The 23,031-nt window shown below is 39.9% G+C and overlaps 1 protein-coding gene and 1 long non-coding RNA gene across 3 annotated transcripts in view; one reads left to right on the forward strand and one right to left on the reverse strand.

The window, feature by feature from the left end:
- LOC134356328 (transcription factor Maf-like) overlaps nucleotides 1–23,031 on the reverse strand; it is a 505,243-nt gene that overhangs the window by 465,672 nt on the left and 16,540 nt on the right. The window lies entirely within an intron of this gene.
- LOC134356330 (uncharacterized) lies at nucleotides 212–18,997 on the forward strand. The gene is made up of 3 exons (XR_010020335.1): nucleotides 212–357; nucleotides 15,232–15,479; nucleotides 18,798–18,997. It is a non-coding gene; the product is annotated as an uncharacterized LOC134356330 (long non-coding RNA).

A 23,031-nucleotide genomic window follows, 5' to 3' on the forward strand; every position in this document is an offset into this window, starting at 1 on the left:
GGATCATTATCTCATTGTTTTTTTAATTGGACTTTGCTGGGTGGAAAATATTTACTGCACTTATTATACGATGATGTGATGAAAATTGCAAAATTACTTGTTACGTCAATGTGTTGTAGCAAGTCCTTAATGATAAGTGTTTCACCCGTACATCTTACTATCATTTGTTCATTTCCTCTTTCTTTCTTTCAGTATACTTCTACATGTTGACTGATTCTCCCAATGAACTAGAATACCATCTATCTGGCACATGCTCTTGGAAGCCTTCCAACAACTTGCCTCGGGAAAAGATCTAGAGCTGAAGCAAAACCAAATCAAAATTGATTGAAATGAAAACACCCAAAGGGCACGTTGAAGGTTAGAAGCAAAACAAACTCTTGTTACAAAGGTTTTCTGGAAATCAAAGTTAGTGTCATTTTTTTTTATATATAAAAGTTCACCATCTCAGGCCAAATTAGAAACAAAACCTTGAGGTTTACAATGTTTAATTGCAACATGTAAATTGTATATTGAAAAACCATCAAAGAATCAGATGTTTTTGATCTAGGATCGCACCGTTATCAAAGGCAGTTAAGGGGCTTTTTTAATGGAGTGATCATAATTTTATAGAATATAATATACAGATTGAGTGTGATTTAGTTTCATTTGAAGCAAAGGTAGTGAATCTAAGCAAAGTGAACTACAGATGTATACAACATGAATTAACTATGGTAGAATGAGAAATTACATTATACAGCTTACAAGTAACGACTAACATTTCTGAGACAACTGGGTGCGCTTCTACTACAAGAATCATTGAAGATGAATGTGAAGGTAAACCAAGCAGTTGGAAAAATGCATGGCAAGTTGCTCCTTATCATGAAAAGATTTAACTACAACATAAAAATGTCTTACAGAAATTATGTGGGGTTTTCTTGAGACTGCTTTTGGCATATTACGCACGAGTTGGCTCTCCCTACTTGAGGATATTGCTGTGCGCAAAGTTCAGCAAAGGAGATATTAAGCAGATTGGACCTATATATAAAATAAGGAATCAGCCTTTCAGGGGATGAGAAAAAATGTCTTCACCAAAAGGTGGAGAATGTTCCGCTCAAAACAGCTGTGGAAACTCATTTGCAAACCATTTTCAACAAAAAGATTGAGTGGTAAGGGAATCAAGGAATTTGGGATCAGTTTTGCAGCGGTAAGAATTCAGCCATGATCTTATTGAATGGTGGTGATATTGGAAAGATAAAAAGAAACCTACTCCTGCTTCTTTTTATTTTGTATTTATGTTGTTATTTAAATTGGTTATGTTCATTCAGCCATGAATTTAGCTTTAGAGTTCATAGCAATTCATCTCCTATTCTCATCTTCTTGATCTCTTCCTACTTAATCATAGAAAAATACAACACAGATGCACGCCCTTCGGTCCATCAAGTCTGCGCAGAACCATTTAAACTACCTACTCCCATCATCCTGCACTGGGCCCATAGCCCTCCACGCCCCAACAATCCATGTACCTGTACAAACTTCTCTTAAACGTTGAAATCAAGCTCTCATGCACCAATTGCCCCAGTGGCTAGATCTACACTCTCACAAAAGGAGTTTACCCTTTGGTTCCTCTTAAACTTTTCAACTTTCCTCTGGTTGTAGTCCCACCCAGCTCCAGTGGAAAAAGCCTGCTCGGATTTACCCTATCTATACCCCTCATAATTTTGTATACCTCTATCAAATCTCTTATCAATCACAATGGCTTATTCTTATTTGACTCTCAGCTGCAGTGAACTAAGGGCATACCCCATTGTAAGTTTTGGCAGCTCTGCTACAATTCTATGTTTCCATATGGGAAATAGAAATTGCTCCTCTTATAGGTAGCATAAACTTGATGGGCCAAATGTCCTCTGACTAAATGCACAATTTTATGATTTAGTTGAACATTTACTGTATTGGAAGATATTGCAAAGCTTAGGTCATTGTTCTTTAAATTTCCATTCTCTTGTTTTTACTGACTTATAGAGCTTGTCCAACTCTAATATGTGCCTAAGGTCTTACATAAAATATTATTAATAACTTTGATTATTCTTTTTTGCAATGCTGGGAATTGGGATTTGTTCAGTGTCAACGCTATGAAATCCTTTACAGGATTCATTTTCTCTGACAGTTGATTACCTTCCTTTCCTTCACAGTGAGAGAAAATATTTTTCTTCCTGGTCCCTCTCTAATTATTCTTTGTTCACTTCATCCCTTGTTGGTTTGTAGCATTCAGCAATTACACATGACCCAGAAGTCTGGGATGCACTGGGGTTCTTCTACATTTAAACTGACCCCTGTGGAGTTTCTCTCCATTTATTCTTGGAAGTAGGATATGGAAGGGAATTTTATTCTTTATTACTCAGAATACCTTCCTGCATCTCCCATTCCAACATTAAAGGCGATCACATGGTCTTCCCTCTATATTTCTTGAGAGATTTACAGCGGAGCTGATTTCACAATCCCTGCTTAGCAAAGGTGTTTCTTTGCCAGAAAAAAAATGGGTTGATAATTACCATTATTCCATGATAATTTTGGCTACAGCAGGTGGAAAATTGAATTCCATGGACATCTGAATTCATAACCCATAGCTGGTAGGAATGCCACTGAATTCAGTCAGAATCATCTTTAGTTCTGAAGGTTGAATTTGAAGGCAGAAAACAGAGTTAATGACAGGATTCTTGGCAGTGTGGAGGAACAGAGGGATCTTGGTGTCCACATCCGCAGATCATTCAAAGTAGCCACACAATTTGATAGAGTTTTTAAATAGGCAAATTGTATATTAGCCTTCATTAGTTGGGGATTGTGTTCAAGAACTATGAGGTAAATTCTGGTTAGACCTCACTTGGAATATTGTGTTCACTTCCGTTTGCCTCATTATAGGAAGGATGTGGGAGTTTTAAAGAGGGTGCAGAGGAGATTTACCAGGATGCTGCCTGGATTAGAGAATTTATCTCATGACGATAGGTTGCGAAACTGAAGGCTTTTCTCTTTGGAGCAAAGGAGGAGGAGAGGTGTCTTAGTAGAGGTGTGAAAGATATTAAGATGCATAGATAGAGTAGACAGCCAGAAACTTTTCTCCAGGGCAAAAATGGCTAATAGAACGGGCATAATTTTAAGGCGATTGGAGGAAAGAATACGGAGGATGTTAGATGTAATTTTTTTATACAGGGAGAATGGTAGGTGTGTGGAATGCTGTGCCAGGAGTGGTATTAGAGGCTGTTGTGTTAGGGACAGTGAATAAGCTCTTAGATGGGCACAAGGATGATGGTAAAATGGAGAGCGATATAGGAGCGAAGGGTTAGATTGATCTTCAAGTAGGTTAAAATGTTGGCACAACATTGTGAGCTGAGAACCCTGTACAATGTTGTAGTGTTCTATATTCCACATTCTGTTTATTATCACTGTATTATATAACGTGTACTTTTTTTGTTTCGTAGCAGCAGCACAATGCAAAGACATACAGTGAAATAACTGTAAATTATAAAATAAGTAAAGAGTAATAGTAATGGACAAATATTTTAATTCTGATTCCCAATCCCATTATGACATGTTGGTTCATGGTCTCCTCTTACCCTCAGGGTCGGGGAGCAACACCTTATATTCCATCTGGGTAGCCTCCAATATGATAGCATGAATATCATTATCCAGTAAAAAAAAATTCCTCCCCTCCCTTCTTCTTCTATTCCCCACTCTGGTCTCTTACCTCTTCACTATTACCTATCACCTCCTCCATGGGTCCCTGTCTCCTTCCCTATGGTCCACTCTCCTCTCGTATCAGATTCCTTCATCTCCAGCCCTTTACTTTTCCCACCCACCTGGCTTCACCTATCACTTTCCAGTTATTCTCCTTCCCCCTACCCCCACCCTCTCCCCCCCCCCCACCTTTTTGTTCTGGCATCTTTCCCCTTCCTTTTCAATCCTAAAAAAATGGTCTTGGCCCGAGATGTTGACTGTTTCCATTGATGCTCCCTGACCTGCTGAGTTCCTCTGGCATTTTGTGTGCATCCTAATAGCAAAGTAGTGTTCATAGATTATTATCTGACGGTGGAGGGGGAGAAACCGTCCCTGAGAATCCCAATAGTGAAATTGGCTTTTGTCGTTCAGAATATGCTTCACTGATTGTGAATTCACAGTTTAGCTCAATTTTCACAAAAGCCTCTCCATTTTTTCCAAACAGAGCTCCGTGATGAATGTTCACCCAGAGCTGTATTAGAACACACAAGGTAGCCCTCTTCTACTTCCTTCCTTTCATTGAACTCAAGCCTTTTGAAAGACGCATGTCCGTGAATGAAACAAGTGCCTTTCCAATTTAAATCAGTGTGGTTTTATTCCTTCTCCACTTACTATCATATTAGAACTAGTGTTGTCAAATTCCTCACCCTTACCAACACCAGTCTTCAGTTTCTGCTTTGCCTAAACCCAAAGCAATTCTAGCTCTTTCAATCACGTTATCCTGGACTAAAGAGACTTGAATTCATGTGGTTGGCAAAAGTAAAGGAGCCCATTACGGGCATTTAACAGTCTATCTTTCTGCTCTTTGTGTATCATAGCTTTCTTCCATCTGATTTCTGCCCAATTCTTCATATAATTCCCTGAAATCCTTGGATGCTCCTTCCGAAAACAGATTATCACCATTGTCATGATGCTCTAGTGCCAAGTTTCATGCTACGGACCCTTACCATTAACCAAGGAGTTGGTGGACCCCATGTTGGGACCCTGGTCTAATGGAATTCTACTCAGATAGACTTAGGAGAACAAAAACAAAGTGAACTTAAGTTCAAAGTTCAAAGTAAATTTATTATCAAAGGACATATATGTCACCATATACTCCCCCGAGATTCCTTTTCTTGTGGGCATTCACAATAGAACAAAGAAGTACAATAGCATCAATGAAAAACTACACACAAAGACCGACAAACAACCAAGGTGCAAAAAGAAAGCAAACTATACAAATTTTTTTAAAATAAAGATAAATAGGGCACCACGATAGAGAAGCGATTAGTGTGACGCCATTACAGCTCGAGGCGCTTCGGAGCTGGGAGTTCAATTCTGACACTGTCTGTAAGGTCTCTGTACGTTCTCACCGTGAACGTGTAGGTTTTCCCCCGGGGTGCTCCAGTTTCCTCCCACAAGCCAAAGATGTATCGGTAGTGGGTTAATTAATCAATGCAAATTGTGCTGCGATTAGGCTAGCGTTAAGTAGCTGGGTTATAGGACCTTGCAGCTTGTTAGGTTAGAAGTGCCTGTCTGGTGCTCTATCTCTAAATCAAGTGTTCCCAACCCTTTGATGCCATGGTCCCCCTACCATTAACTGAGGGGTCCGTGGACACCAGACTGGGAACCCCTGCTCTAAATAAATAATAAAGAAACAAACAACAAGCAAATAAATGAATGAATGAATAAATACTTCTAAGTGCTTCTCTGAGTTTCTACTTTGCCAAATCTATTTTTCTGTAACTTATACCAGCAGATTACAGAGAGTCCATTACAATTAGTACACACACACGCACACCTGCTACCACACCCTATCTCTCCTCACCATCCCCTTCCACTTCCCCACCCCTTACCCCTTGGGATACACATGAATGTCTTTTTTTTCCCCTCTTCTTCCCTTGTCAATTTGTAGCACTCTGCAATTACCCGGGTCACAGAAGTCTGGTGGGATACTCAGAGAACCTCCGGCATTCGACATGAGATTTGCAGATCTTATCTCCATTTCTTCTTGGAGATAAATTTTACTCTCTTTTAGCTTTAACACCTTCCTGCATCTCCCAATCCTCAGTTTAAAGTTACCATACGGCCTCATACCACGATCAGCAGAGACCCGGAGATCAGATCATTTGGGGAGTAACTTATTTCCTGTAATGGTGAAGTCAATGACAGCGAGCCATTAATATGAAATGGAGATTAAAAAGCATAAAGAGGGAGAGTAGAAGTAACACCTTGATGTTGAGTTGCAGCACAAACTGTTTTTTTTGCAGGAAGTGGTAGAAACTCATCTATTTCTATCCCTTTTACATTAAAAACTGAATAAAAGAATTAATAGGACATGTAAACACACTATGCACTGTAGTAAGATTAGTTTGCAAAGGACAAACACAAGGTATTGGAAAGTGGACTCTTTCGCTGATTAAAATGTCAGTAGTTTTTTCTGCATGACATAAAAGCTAATAGTGTAAGGTTGTGGTCTCAACCACATTGCCTGATACGCCATTGTTGTCCCGCTGTTTACCGAATAAAGTTAAATTTGATTTTCATTCTTTACATCTTTTCCCTTTTGTGTTTTATAGTGCAGTTCAAATTGACAAAAAAAATACAGCAATACCTCCCAAGTATGTGCCTCAAAATCAAAATTATAACAACTTTTCAGCGTGATTTTTGATGTGTGACAATTTTACTAAACTAATGATTTGGCCTTAGTAATTCAGTGACTTGGCTGCGCAGGTTGATAAAGTGGTGAAGAAAGAACATGGAATATTTGTGTTTATTAGTCGAGACATTGAGTTCAACAATCAGGAAATCAAGTTCCCGCTCTGTAAAGCTGGTTAAGCCGTGTCTGGAGTATTGCATTCAATTCTGGTCACCTCATAATAGGAAGAATGTGGAAACTTTGCAGAGTGTGCAGAAGGGGTTTGCAAGGATGCTGCTTGGATTAGCAGGTATGTGCAAAAAGATTAGGTCGAACAAACTAATGTTTCCTCTGTAGTGGCGGAGGCTGAGAGGAAACCTGATAGAAGTTTATAAAATTATGAGAGGCAGAGATACAGTAGTCAAATATTATCTTTTTTCCCCAAAGTCAAAATGTCTAATACTGAAGGGCGTGTATTTAAAATGAAAAGGGGGAAGTTTAAAAGAGACGTGCGGGCAAAATTTTTTTGCTCAGAAACGGTCGGTGCCTGGACTGCACTGTCAGTGGTTGTGGCAGTGGTAGATATGACAAAGGCATTTAATGGATAGGCACATGATTATGCAGTGCGTGGAGGAAAATGGACCATGTACAACTTGAAGGGGTAACTTTAATTAGGTGTCATTAGCTTGATTAGTTTAGCACAGTATCGTGGGCTGAAAGGCCTACACCTGTGCCATACTGGTCTATGTTCAGTCACAAACTTATTTGTAAGATTGTCCAGATGTGTAGCTCCCACAGGTAGAATGCTATATTACTCCTTGATTTTATTTTAACTCAGATGGAACTGTATGAGTTGTAAAATCAGTAACTTGATAGGAAGGATTTTCAGCTTTGAAAGGCCATTAATTCATAAACCAAAAGGCTGCAATTACCAGTCTGATCTGGCTAACAAAGATGCCCAATAAAATGTAATACTGACCAGTTGAAGACCGTTATTTCCCTAAAAAATCTGGCAGAATTGAAATGACCTTTTTCCTGCCTTACCTTGTAGGAACAGTGTGCAGATGGATTATTTGCACACGCAAATGGAAATTCCTATTAAAAGGAAATCACACATTGGCTCAAATGAATAATCGAAATTGTTAGGTATTACGTGCAAAGAAAACAAAAGGTCATTTCCCCTGCTCTCCTCCTTTTCAAAATTTATATGTTTTTTAACTTCAGTAATGATTAGGTTGCACAATGCTTCTGCAAATTACGAATTATGTATCAACATGTGAGGGCAGTATTTATGTGAAGATGCTGAGCTTGTTTCACTTATAGTCATTTACTTAAATCCCATTTTCTCTCTCTATATTCTAAAATTCAAATAATATATCTTGCAAAACAGATGCATTGAGTACATTTCCTTGCAATATTTATTTAGATCTTCCTTCACTTTTGTAGGTTTATACTCTGCACGTTAAGGTAAGGATGTTTACGCTATTGAATGGAATAATTTCCATTTTGGACTTCCTGTATTAATGTCAAGTGATACCAGGTATTAGTTATACACAGTGGAAAGCTTCCTCTGCTCAACTTGCCTGCATCCGCACTCAAAATATTTCACCCTTCTGCATCAGAATAAAAATTCCTGTTTTCTATCAACCTTAAATTCATGTTCACAACAGATAGATTAGAAGGTAATTCTACAAAAATGATTGACACAAATAAAATGCAGCAGATACTGGAAAACCTGAAAAAAAAGTAAACATTTGAAATACTCGGGTTAGGCAGCATCTGTGGATGATGAAAGACCATTGATGTTTCAATTTATTAGCCCTCACTGAAATAAATTACTACTAATGAAAAAATTACTTTACAACACCTTTAGGTTTTACAGGCAATGATTTTTTTTAAATTTGTGTAATAACTTGTGTAATGTAGGAAACGTACTTGTAAATCTTGGTAGAGAAGGCTTCCAGATAAAGCTTCTAACCAGAAAATGTTCTTGTTGAATAACATAGGACTTCATTCCTAAGAACGTAGAAGGTTGAGGGGAAAGTTGATGGAGGTATACAAAATTATGAGGGGTACAGATAGGGTAAGTGCAAGCAGGCTTTATCTACTGAGGTTGGGTGGGACGACAACCAGAAGTCATGGGTTAAGGGTGAAAGGTGAAAAGTTTAAGGGGAACATTAGGGGAAACTTCTTCACTCAGAGGGTTGTGAGAGTGTGGAATGAGCTGCCAGCACAAGTGGTGCATGCGAGCTCAATTTCAGCATTTAAGCAAAGTTTGGATAGGTACATGGATAGTAGGGGTATGGAGGGCTATGGTCCCGGTGCAGGTCAATGGGAGTAGGTATGGAATAGATGGGCCGAAGGGCATATTTTTGTGCTCTACATCTCTATGTTTCTATTGATGGAGTGATAAACACTGGCCAGGCAATTAAGATTAACTTCTATGGTAATTTTCACTCACTTGCAAGAACAAATGAGTTCTTGCTCTAATATTACATCTGAAATCTACAACACAGCACACTCCTCTCAGTATGGCACTAAAGAGTCAGGCTTGATTTTTTTCTGACTAATTCTTTGCAATGAGACTGAAGTATAACTAACTAGCTCCAAAAAGTTTGTTATACAAAGACCCACAGTAGATACACTGCAAGACATGAGTGGCAATTGAATCATTAACTTTATTCTCTTTTATGAGATGGGCTGGAACTGGCACCATGGTTTAGTAATGCAAACAGGAGGAAATCTGCAGATGCTGGAATTTCAAGCAATGCACATAAAAATTGCTGATGAATGAAGCAGGCCAGGCAGCATCTATAGGAAGAGGTACAGTCGACGTTTCGGACCGAGACCCTTCGTCAGGACTAACTGAAAGAAGAGCTAGTAAGAGATTTGAAAGTGGGAGGGGGAGGGGGATCCAAGATGATAGGAGAAGACAGGAGGGGGAGGGATGGAGCTAAGCGCTGGAAAGTTGATTGGCAAAAGGGATATGAGAGGATCATGGGACGGGACGCCTAAGGAGAAAGAAAGGGGGAGGAGAGAAGCCCAGAGGATGGGTAAGGAGTATAGTGAGAGAGACAGAGGGAGAAAAAGGAGAGAGAAAGAAAAAATATATATAATAAAAGATAAATAAATAAGGGATGGGGTACGAAGGGGAGGTGGGGCATTAGCGGAAGTTTGAGAAGTCAATGTTCATGCCATCAGGTTGAAGGCTATCCAGACGGAATATAAGGTGTTGTTCCTCCAACCTGAATGTGTCTTCATCTTGACAGTAGAGGAGGCCGTGGATAGACATATCACAATGGGAATGGGACACGGAATTAAAATGTGTGGCCACTGGGAGATCCTGCTTTCTCTCGCAGACAGAGCTTAGGTGTTCAGCGAAACGGTCTCCCAGCCTGCGTCGGGTCTCACCAATATATAGAAGGCCACATCAGGCCTCCTGTCCATCCCATGATCCTCTCATATCCCTTTTGCCAATCAACTTCCCAGCTCTTAGCTCCATCCCTTCCCTACTCCTGCCTTCTCCTATCATTTCCAATCTCCCCCTCCCCCTCCCACTTTCAAATCCCTTACTATCTCTTCTTTCAGTTAGTCCTGACGAAGGGTCTCGGCCCGAAACAGCGACTGTACCTCTTCCTAGAGATGCTGCCCAGCCTGCTGCATTCACCAGCAACTTGTATGTGTGTTACCATGATTCAGTGGAGTGCAGAGCAGAGAGTGCAAAGAGGGTCATATTTGCTTATTAGTATGTGATTGCGCTTTCCTTTCCAGTTGTTCCAGTTGCGCACATTGGTAATCATCACTTGGGGTGCCATCTGTGTGGATTTTGCATGTTCTACCTGTGACTGAATGGGTTTTCTCCCACATCCCAAAGGCTTGCAGATTGATAGGTTACTTAGCCACTGTAAATTGACCTTAATGGATAGGAGGGTGGTAGAATATGGGGAGTAGGCAGTGATGAGAATGTGGGGTGAATATAGGTATCCGGGCATGGTGAGGATAGGCACATTTAAATCTGGAACAGTTGCACTGGGTCAACCGGCTTTTTCCTTGACTGCTCTTGTGATTGTATGGTTGCTTTGTTTCTGATACTGAGACTTCAGCGATGAGTGAGTCACTGCTGTATTTCCTATATGCAAAACACGGAGTGGGGGGTGGTGGTTGTGGGGGGTTAGTTTCAGATCAACAGCCCACAGCGGATGCTGGTAAAAACCTTGCCCGACTTTCTAATGGGAACTTTGTAAGAGAGCTAATAAACCCTCGTATTTAGGTGCTTACCACAGTGACGAAGCAAGGTCACTGAAGGAAGTTACTAGATTCATGGAGCAAAGAGGCAAAAATACCCTCCCGATTCTCCAATAGGTCAGAATGAGTGCTTGATGAAAGTTTCTCACAGTTAGGATCAGAGAGGTTACTTTAAGGATTTGTTCCTAAAGCACTGTGTTCAGTAACGCCCGCCCACAATGTGTTGATGTGCAGAATCTTGCGGGCGTAGTTACTGGAATCTGGTCTCTAATTTGAATTTTACAGGCACAGAAGTACAAATATAGGATTGAGAAACAAATACTCTGCTCGCTCGCCTCGCCCCAACAAAAAATAAGTACCGGAGACTTTTTTTTTCTTCTCCTTGTTTGCTCTTCCTTTGAAAGCTCAGACTTCTGCTGAGGCATTAGCATTACCAAATTGGCAGTGAGTTAAAGCCGACCGCCCCATGTGGTCACACTGAGTGGTTGTAATCCAAGGTGCATCCTGACACTTGTTATACAACAAGCACAACGAAGAATTCAAAATCCCGGTGATTTCAGCCTCGACCTGAAACACCGACCGTTAATTCCTCTCTGTAGATGCTGCCTCATCTGCTGTGTTCCTTCAGCATTGTGTGTGTGTGTGTTGCAAAGGATTAGATTGTTATTATGTGTAGAAGATCTAATGAAATTTATTGGTTGAAATTCAAACAAAATATTTACTACATGTAGTATTTACGACATATGCCAGTGATATTAAACCTGATCCTGACTTTGCTCCTAGAGTTACCGCCTAAGCAACCTAGAAGTTGGGGTCTCAGTTCATAATTCCTTCCCATTGAATCCAATCTAAGCAGCTTGAAAATTAGAATTCATTTGTAAAGCTGTTACAAAAGTGACAGTTGATCTGCTACCTGTGATAAAACTACAACGGGTTCACATTCACTAGTCTTACTTGCTTTGGCACTTGCTAAAAAAAACTGAGAAGTGAACATCTTCTCCCTTTGCAGATGCTGCCTGAATATTTCCTGCTATGTTACAATTTCTGATTTACAGTAACTGCAGTATATTTGCATTGATACAGAAAACCACTCTATCGTTTCAAATCGGCAACTAGGGATGGGCCATAAATGTTGGTCTTTCCAAGAATTAATTAAAATATCATGCACGCATATGCCCAGCAGAAATCACGGGAAAATAATGAGCTGCAAATCCCTACATTAATTTTGCCTCTCCATAGCTCAAGGGCATCATCACCAGTTACAGATCTCCCACTAATATCCAGGATCTAAACCCCTTCTTAGTCTCTCCATCTTTGACTTCATTCACCATTTTAAAATGAGTGTAGATACCGGAATATTCTCAACCCGAGTAAAGTTTTCCTCTCTGTGACTCCTCATGAAACTTACATCCTTGTCTGAAGCTGTCAATGAACTTTTCACTGTTAGAACTATATACACTAACAACACAGGAATATCTCTTCAATGGCAGCATAAGAAGATTAGGTAAACACTTAGTCAAGTAATAATCTATTTATCTCATACCTGGCTTGATATGATCCGCCAGAAAAGATGTTATCACTTCTTATCTAAAATTGATTGCACAAGGTGCTGAGATATACGGTCACTATTCAGTACTGCACACTACTTTTTTCAAGTGGAGTGGAAGAAGTGACATTCCACATATTAGATACTGGGAAAGTTAGCAACATCATTCTTCTGCTATGAATACATAGAACAAAGCAAAAGCCAGTGTTGTGAGACACCGTTAAAAGAGCTAAAATCCTCCAGTGATTTCAACACTTCATCCTTCTTAAGAAAGGATTCGCAGTATGCCCCACTTCTCAGAATGCCCCAAGTCACTGTGATGTACATCCAATTGAAGCCTAGTTATAGTTTAACAAATGTGGCAGCCAATTTGCAGATGACAGCTTTCCACAAACAGGGTTGTGCAAATGAGCAGATAATGAGCTGAAACTCGATAGAATGGAAAATCATGCCTGACCAATTAGTTAGGCATTTTCTTGCACCATTCAGCTCAAATGTCCTGTGAGTTGCTGGAAGTTGAAGGTAACGGGGCATGTGGGACTCTGGTGAATTATGGGACCAACAGTCTGTCTCCTTAACCAATGATATTAATGGATTGAGTCATAAACAGAGAAAGGGCTGGGGAAAAAAATAAGAGATTGAATTTGAGTAAAATAATTTTCTGCCATTTAGGTACAGGAAGAAAACTGTTAAGATTATTTGATTAAAAAGAGAAATAAGATGGAGAGAAGAAAACTTAGCTGAAAATAATAAATTTTAAATGCTTCAAATTTTTACCAACTGACAACCTGAAGGAATAAGACAATATACATTTAATTGTTCACTTTCCGAACCAGAGAATTTGATTGGCAATCATTAACAATTATCTCTTCATTAAAGGGTACTAACACTATTAATTACCAGATTAACTTCCTGCAGCATGTTTAATGGGCAATTAATGTCCAAGTGCAGCAACTTGGTGAAACTCTCAATGAGGATAAGGGCAGGATGGTGTTTCAACAAAATGAATGGTGGAGCTACACTAATCACCCGCCAACTTGTTGTGACTTGAAAATCACAGGGTATCTGCTCTCAACTACAAATTGCTGAATGATTTACATCTTAATAATAGTATGTGTTGCTCACACTGTACAATTCCAACCCCCCCCCCAACCCCCAGTAAATTCCAGCCCAATCTGTTTCCATAATTTTGACTGAAGGAGAAATGATTTACGGAGGATTCCTCTAGCTTTCTTTAATTTGCACGGAGATCTTCCACAAACACTTTTTCATATATACAAAACACAGAGACCTGACAGTCCAACACTTTTTCAGCGCGGTGCAAAGGGACAAGGGCTGGGCAGGGGGCAAGCAACCCCAAACTGTAAAAACCCAGAGCTACAGAATGGTGGCATGTGTAGCATAGTGGTTAGCACAGTGCTTCATGGTACTAGCGGCCTGGGTTCAATTCCCACTGCTGCCTGTAAGGAGTTTCTACATTCTCCCCATGACTGCGTGGGTTCCCTCCGGGTGCTCCTGTTTCCTCCCACAGTCCAAAGATGTACCAGCTAGTAATTAATTAATTGGTCGGGGGATCGCTGGGTGGTGCAACTCGAAGGTTATATCTGAATAAAAAAGCAGAAGCTCATCTTCACCTAGAAGACAAGGAGATGGGCTACACCTGGGGATAACTTGAAAGACTGGCCGAGGACAGAGGGGTCTTGCAAGCCTCTGCCACCTAGGGGTGATAGAACATAGAAATCTCCAGCACAGGCCCACAATGCTGTGCTGACCATGTAACCTTACTCTAGAACCTACTTAGAATTTTCCCAGCGTATAGCCCTCTATTTTTCTATGCTCCATGTACCTATCTAACACCCTATTGTATCCAAGAAGAAGAACTGGAGAGCTTATCCAAGTGTGATGGGTTTAAGAAGAAAAAGAACTGAAGGTCCAATCTGGATTTTGACCTGATGTTTGAACCCATAAACTTCAGATTCAAGTCCAATGATATCAGAAACTCACTCAAAACACTTTTGAGCCACATAGAACACTCCCTGATGGAATAAGCTTAATGTTCCACGACCACATTTTGACACTTTCTATAAGATGGTTAGTTCCTCTTAATGAAACATGATCTACAATGAAAGGCAGTTCTGAGAACTGTGTTTCTTTGCAACTTGATTAATATAATCTGTAAAGGCCACAAATAAAGATTTTACAAACATACTTATATATTGTAACAGCAAATACATAGCAGATATCAACTCTTGTGAGAGAGACAGGCCTCTACATCGGGCCTAACTTGATTCTAACAAGACAAAATAATCTAACGTATGACTAATCAAACAATGTTTGTGATTATTTTACGTCACTTCAGTGCAACTTCCAGCACAGAATGAGTTGTGTTTTATTGGTGAAGTGGTCACATAGAGCATTAAAATTAATGAAAATAAGATGAAAAATTCAGAGTAAATTCTCTCCTAAAGTGAATCAGAATTAGTTTTAAACTGAGTCACAGGTAAATCAGATAGAAGGGTCGTGTGTCAGCAACTAGTAAGAGCCAATAAATCTATTTTCAAGATAACCCTAGTCAGAAAGTGTTTCTGCTGTTTTTGAGTGCTGAAAGTCTGCGCCATGGTGAAATGGAAACCAGATAGGAAGGGAATATGATTCTATTTCTCTCTTTTCAGATGTTGCAAGACTGACTAAGAAATTCAAGCAATGTTTGATTTTAGCTCAAGTTTTCAGCGTCCATTATGTTTTGCTGTTAGAAGGAACATTTTTGATTGGGGGAAAGAAATACTTGTCATGATTGTAATGGAAAATGTTGTAAATCATGGCTGAATTACCAGTGTCTAGATGGAGAACAGATTAAGATTTCATGATAGAGGTCATTGAACTAAAATGTTAGTACAGCTCCTCTCTTTACCGATGCTGCTTGGCCAGCTGAATGCCCGCAACACTTCTATTTAAGGTTTTGAGATCTTTCATCAGATAGTTCTGCCCTCACTGATCTCTTTACAATATATGTAAACACTTCAGTACATCTGGGGTTGTTAAAGGTGCGACATAAATGTAAATTATTTCTTTCCAGAAGGAGAAAGTATTGCAAAGCTTGTGCAGATGAAACTCCACCATGGAAGGTCCCAAGCCTGGCTGTGAAAAGAGGGTTGGGTATGGGGCTAGAAACCCATCCCATAAAAACCCAGAGCTACAGAAGCGTCAACAGAATCCTCCAAGACCTCATCCCCGGGAGAGGAAGGATCTTCAAATCTGAAAGTCTGACCCAGGACAGAGAGCTGCTGTCAGTGGCCTATGCCCCAGTAGAGGTGATGGGCTTAAGTAAGTAAGTTGTGCAAGTGGAATGAGTAATGGTGTAAGGTGTTTGATTCATCTATAGAACTGTCTAAGATATAATGCCCCAAACAGCAGTATTTTCTCGTTGTTTGGTGTTACATTGCTAAAATCTACCTACTTAGTGCATTTTTAAGTTTTCCTGCCAGTGTCACATTTCAAGGACTTAGTGTTTTATCCAACATCCAACTCATCATTATCTTGCTACAATTTATGAAAGCTTTATAACAGAAAATTCAAATGTCACAGGGTCTCTGTAATTCAAGAACAAACCATTTCTGCAAAAAGGCAGACCGTTTCACTTCTGAATGAAGGACTTCACATAATCAATTGATGTAAAATACTTTTCTCACTCTCCACAGAGGGTGGTTATAGATTTTTGCTTTGTTGCTGAGGGTGCTCACAAGGGAACTGCAGCAAGAAGTATCATTATTAACACTTGCCAATGATAAGATGGCAGGCTGGAGGTTAGAGGAAGTGTATTGTGTCTCTTCACTCCCAAGACCTCCAGTGTTTTTCATATTTGATGATGCTATCCCATTGGTTGCAAATAAAAATCTACCATACCTTACAAAAATAATCAAAGTTTGGAAATTATTTACCTGTGCAAACTAGTAAACACTCAAGCAAAGCCTTGATTGGGAAATGGGCAACTTTCCGGAATTGGCTGGCATGATCAATGCCCACAATGATCCACGTTCGGTCTCCTGAGGACATCTCACTCAATAATGTGTTTTTATTACCTTTGAATGCTTAACCTGATAGTTAAGTATCCTAGCTGTAGATATATTTTTTTTTAGTGGTTATTTTGTGTTCTTATCGAGATTAGAGATACTAGTGATGTTGAAGAGGGCAAATTAACATGAAAAAAGGCCAAAGAGTTTATTAAAATGTAAAAGAATCTTTATGGTGGAGAATTATGCCATTATTGCTGCCTAGCCCTAAACACACAGAGATGCAAGAACACTTTACTTGGCATTCTTATCGATGTTATAACCAAAATGTAAATTAGATGGAAAAAGATTAGTAAAATAAATAATAAGCAAATGGCAAATTATTATATTGTTGTACGTTCTCTGCTATGACTTGAAAATAAATTCTAATTATTGCACAAAAGCAATGCCTAAATATTCAATTTTTAAAATAAAAAGATAATAATGACTTATTTATAGATCACTTTTCATACAAACAATGTTTTTCAAAGTGCTTTACAATGGGATAAAGTACAAACATTAAAATAAAATTTAAAATAAAATTGAAATAACAAACATGAAAATAAGAGACAAAAAGATGTTAGTTAAAAGCAAGGTTATAGCTAAATTCAAGATAGGTTTATTTCAACACATTTCATTCAGAAGACTCAAATCACATACTGCTCATTTGTCCAGAATTATCTCTTGCTGAAGAAACATTAAGGATTTTGGTTCATATTCCCTGAACTACTTGTGATCCTGCATCTTGAATGCATTATAACATATCCTGCATCTATCTTATTCATCAGTACGGCACTTTGGCTCCTGCCCTGGTGTCTGTCCCATCACACCTCATTACAGGATTAGAGGCTCTCCAGATACTGAGTTAATATTGCTCAGGATTTGTAGCAGAAGTGGGCTACCCAGTTTTAAAATAGGGATTATTAGATTGAGGATAATGGCAACTCCAGAGCAATAAAAGTGATACTGTCAGGAGATCTGCAAATCAAGGTTACAAAGTCTACTTTATGAACAATGGCAATGTCAGAAATTATAAGGATGCAAACATGACTTTTCTGTATAGTATAGTATAGTATAGTATAGTATAGAATACTTTGTTTATTGTAATTCAACCATATACGCCTATGCAGCTAAATAAAACATTGTTCCTCTGGGACCAAGGTACAAAACACAGTACCTATAGTCACTCACGGCACATATAGTTACTATCCACCACCAAAGAGTTATTTCTGCAGCAGTACAAAGAATTTCCTATTTGTCACCAAAATTAGAGATTAATTTACAAAACGTGTCAAACACAACTGGAGAGATTTCTTGTTTGTATTGCTGGTACAGGTCTGTTACAAAGAACAGATGACAAAAAGATGTGGAATCAGAAGGGCATAGAGCTCTACTAATGTGTGTGGCAGGGAACAGAGTAGGAAGCATTGTATGAAGTGGTGGCACATATTAGGCTAACAAAGATATTTTAAAAAAAGCATTGCCCAACTATGGAGTTAAAAGACCATAAGACCAAGGAGTAGAATTAGGCTATGTTGCCTATCTAATCTGCCCTGCCATTCTACAAGGCTGATGTATTATCTCTCTCAAACCAATTCTCCTGCTTTCTCCCAGTAACTCCCTAACTAATCAAGAACCTGTCAATCTCTGTCTGCGGCCATAAATTCCATAGATTCACTGCCTTCTGGTTAAAGAAATTCCTCCTTGTCAACACAGGGATGAGATTGTTGATCCAATATATTAGAAGACCAAAATCCAATATAACTCAGCAAAGATGGGGATGTTGAGTGGGTGTCAAGTTGGTTAAAGTTTTGATTTATAGTCCCTCAACCTATGGCGTCCAGAGTAGAGGATTGAGGGCAATATGCTTGTGAATAAGCAGATGATCACAGAACAGTTGAAAACACAATAACTATAATTAAATGTATAATATACCATATATAAATAGACTGATTGTAGGTCCCTGAAGTGACACTAGGCACAGGAGTGTCTGTACATAAGATAACTGACAGGAAATGATAAAGTAGTGGTGATTGGGGTTTTGGAGGGATGGAGTAATGGGTGGAGGCGTTGATCAGCAAGGCTCGGGGAAAGTAACTTTTTTCAGTCTGGTGGTCCTGGCGTGGATGTTACTTAGCCTCCTCCCTGATGAGAGTGGGACACGTAGTCCATGGGCGGGGTGGTTTGGATGCCTCATGATGGCCCTTTTCCGGCATCTTTTTGCATATTCCAATCCCCTGCTTGCTCTTGGCTCGCTCCTACCTGAGAGCGGCTGCAAGGTACTGTCCTTCTGCTGGAAGGTCATCCGAATGAAAGTCTCCTCCTCGCTTACCAAACTTTTGCTGCGCGTATCCGTCTACTTTGGGTCGTGATAGTGAAAGGCGAATAAACGCTCACTGTTCTCTTACTCATGACAGAGTTTAAGAAAACAGAGAAAGTACGGGTGGTTCTCCAGATTGGGGAACCAAAAATAGGAGTAACAGTAATAAGATTACGATTAAGATTAGATTTGTTTTTCATATGTACATCTTGGTATTCATAGGGGTATCCAAATTAGGACTGCAATTTATACACTTTATTGTTTGTCCCGCAGACTCCATAATCGATTACACCGGAGCAAACAACATTATTTATCTATCCTGATGAAGAGTCTCGTTCCGAAACGTCGGCTGTTCATTATTTTCCATAGATGCTGCCTTACCTGCTGACTTCCTCCAGCATGTTGTATGTGTTAACTCACGATATTTATCTGGATATTAGATCAATCGAGAGATATATGGACGCAGTGCAAGTAAGTGGTGTTGAGACTAAAGTTTGGCCATGATTTTGTACTATAGTGTAAGGTCTGCTCCTCTTTCTAAAAGTCGTATGCTCATATCGCTCCGGCACCTTGTTATTGACATTGACCTCCTGCCATGTTATTAACTAGGCGACATAATTATAATAACTAATCTGGAGACAGGAGAGAATGCAGACTCGGGAATCTGGAGCAACAATCTGCTGAAGAAACTCATCGGGTCGAGCAGCATCTGTAGAGGGAGGGGAATTATCGAGGTTGCGGGCTGAAACCCCGAAACATTGACAACGCCGTCCCGCCCACGCATGCTGCTGGAGTTTCTCTAGCAGCTTGGTTGTTGCTAAGGGCGCGAACTTTTCGTCTCGTTTGAGTTCAAGATGTTTATGTTGTCGAGTGCTCATGTAGCTGAAACATTTCCCTATCCTACCGTGTCCAACGCGCATTCCCTGTTCTCAGCTCTGCTGCAGTACACTTTTAACAATTAACATAACGGGTTCGGGGGGACCCCTGGCTATGTTTGGCATCAGAAATAAAACCAAAAAAAAATCATTGGAAACATAAAAACAAGATATTCTGCAGATGTTGGAAATCCAGGCGAACACATACAAAAATGCTGGAGGAACTCAGCAGGTCAGGCAGCATCTATGGAAAAGAATAAACAGTCGATGTTTTGGACCGCGATCTTTGGTTTTCGGCCCGATACGTCCACTGTTTATTCATTTCCACACATTCTACCTGATCTGCTGAGTTCGTCCAGTATTTTGTAAATATCGGTAGGCCGGGCAGCATCCGTGAAAAGAGGGGACACATACATTTCAATTCAAGGACCTGCTGAAAGCTTCCACAGTTTTAACAGTTTATCAGAGTTCTGGGTTAGTAGACACTTGCGCTGCGAGATACCATTGAAGGAATTCGGATTAACTGTCACAACAGCTAGACGCTCCGTGATGATAGAGCAAAATCGGACATAACCGTTCGCCGTCTCGCCAAGAGGACGGCAGACTTGAAGGGCAAAACTAAACGGCTACCACGGTCAATCAATAGCCGAGACTGTCTCCCGACAGTTACGGTCTGCACTCTCCTACAAGGAAACTTTCATATTAGTCGTATTTCTGGACGAAATTACAGCATTAGGTGTTCAAAGTCACATAACGGGGGACCGTCCTAAATGTTCAATTCTAATAAGAAACTAAATAGTGGGGACGCATTGAGAAGCAATTCAAGTATCGAGAAAGATAAAACTCAATACCTCAAAGGGTAAATCGGATGCACAGGTTGCAGAATGGATTAGAAGGATTACATGTTAAATCAAAGTTAATGTATTCATACATGGACAACGGCACTAATGACTATTCATAGGCTTAATTGCTGCAACTGGATTTACTCGGTCTTCTTACAGAGTGTAATATAATCGGACACCAATTCATTGTGTAATGCATGGACATATTGACACCTAGCCTTGAGGTAAAGCTATCAAGATGTCTTTGACGTTTGAATTCGGATAAATTCGGACCAGCGGGCACAATTTTTTTTCCCTGAGAGAAAACACAACTCGACGAAAATTGAATATATTGAGGGCTGGGAGGTGATATCTCCTGCAATTAATGGTTAGATGTTTTAAGATTCGAAATAAAATTAATTATAAAGTTGTAAATCGTCGATGCGACCACCTGACATTCCGAGAGCACAGCCTTTGACGCCTGACATAATACAGCATCGTTCCCGCGTCTCTAACAGTATGGGCACCTTAATAATATCTCAGCCTGAACCGCAATTGCTACTTTCTGCTAATTCCGCAATAGGTATTTCGAAAGATACAGTCACAGCAAACTTAGGCTGCAATGCCTAATGATATATGAAAGGTACATTCATATTTGACAGAAAGTCTTACAACCTACATTACTTAAACAAAATAACCACTTAATGACGTAACGTTCGAAGAATAGTGTAAGTGATTTGATTTTCACGAGTGCTATTTACTTCCACAGATATGCGAGTTGAAGCGGGAAAAATTACTCATAAAACAGCAAATGTAACATTTGCCACCGCGCAGTTGTCCTGATGGATCGCAGTGCGCTTCGGGGGAAAGGACTTGCAGTACGGAATGGCACTTTCGTGGATTTGTTTGTGGGGGGGGGCAGAGGAGACGTTGCTGGGGCAACCGAAAGTACAGTCCGAAGGGGCCCAATAATTTAACGTTACATATTCGTAACCGGAAGAACCTCGTTTACTCTGGCAGTAAGGTAAACTACTTTGTTCTCTCCTTGGGCACCGAGACCAAACCACAAAGCAGAACCCAAGGGGTGACAAGTAACACCCCCTGACCAATGCAACAATTCTGCATTTACAGCCAAGCTTCCTTTCAGTTCCAGTTGTTTTATGATCTCATGGTCTACACAGGAATGTTGCTGCCTCAATAAAACTGCCGTCTGGGATGAATCACTTACCTGAAGAAAATACCCTACTGAGTAGTTTATAAACATGTTATGAGTTTGAGCCAATGATCTGCTACGACCAGTAATTAAGTTGGTATTCCACCTCAGTCTCAAAAGTACATCTCAATCACCAACCCTGCTGCTCCCGTTATTGGTTAAATTCAAATACCATATGCAAAATTACTATGGAATTAGAACTAACTCAACAAAACTGTCAGCAAGTGAAAGGAGAAAAAGATTAATTTCTGTTTTCGGTTTCTTAATCAGAGTTCGGAGATCTTTTTTACTTAGGGTACTATCCGATCTCTTTGCTATCAGATTTGCCAACTTGATTGTAATCATATATAGTCTGGCTTTGTACTAATGTGGGCATAACGAGATTGTTGTCAGTTATTCAGTATATGACGTATCACCAAATAGCCCTACATGCGAGGGGTAGCGTTAATTGATGTGCAACGTACGTGGGGCCCTATTCCCTGATGTTAACACGCCAAACTGTAGATCACATCGGCGAGATTAATCCGAACTACCGCTGCTCACAACAAGTTTTTACTATTAGAAGCTTTTTTTTAAACAATAGCATCATAATTCAGATATCAAATATTGCATTTATATATGCACGAAATAATCTCACATTGAGATATCAATTATTGCATTTACATATTTACACGAAATTGTCCTATTATTACTACTTTTTAAAACTATTAAACAACTATTACTAAAAAGCGGCCAGAAATTTGCAGCGAGTACAAGAGCGTCCCGTTCCCGTTTTGCATTTAAGTGCCAGTCGGGAAACTTGAATTTATATAGCGTTTTTCAATATCAGTGGATGTTGTTCGTAGCTATTGACTATACGACATTCAAAGTGTACTCGCTATTGTAAAGTAGAAAGAGCGGGGCTCAAACTGAGGTCCATCAAAATTAATATGGAAACAATCAATGTATGTAGAAAAGTCGACTGAGAGGTAATTGCTTCCGGCATATCAGGGGTAAATCCATTGGAGTATTATTTTTGAGATAATATCTTGAGATCTTTGATGTCTCACTGAAGGAATAAATTCCGGGTGTCGCTCTAAAGAGGGCATCTGCGACAAAGCAGCACGTCCCAGCCCTGCAATGCGCTATTAATCCAGATTGAATATGGAATTTACCGACTCAGAGGTGGGAGTGCTACGCCAGTGGGGCAGAATATGTGATAGCTGACCTCGGGGTAGAAGTTACTGTTCCTTGGACTCAGTCCATCAGACATTGCAGAATAACTAATGTCCATTCAGACATTTACTTGCATCTCCCTCCTTCAAAAATTGTTTGGCTTAATGTTTTAAGCCAAAGTCCTGCCGCACGTTAATCATTAGACGATAAGACATAGAAGCAGAATGAGGCCATTTGGCCCGTCATAGCTGATTTATTATCCCTCGTAATCCTATTCTCCCTAACCTGTGGCACACTTACTAGCCAAAAACTTATCAACCTTCGCTTTAAGTATACCCAATGACTTGCCCCCCGCTAATGGCGTTGCTTAAAGTGTCAACCCTGCCACGGTTGATGACATTCGTATCCTCAAATTGATAATTATGCGTTCAAGCCCTTCTTCC

This window comes from Mobula hypostoma, chromosome 14 (assembly GCF_963921235.1).
Source record: "Mobula hypostoma chromosome 14, sMobHyp1.1, whole genome shotgun sequence".
Classification (NCBI taxonomy): domain Eukaryota; kingdom Metazoa; phylum Chordata; class Chondrichthyes; order Myliobatiformes; family Myliobatidae; genus Mobula; species Mobula hypostoma.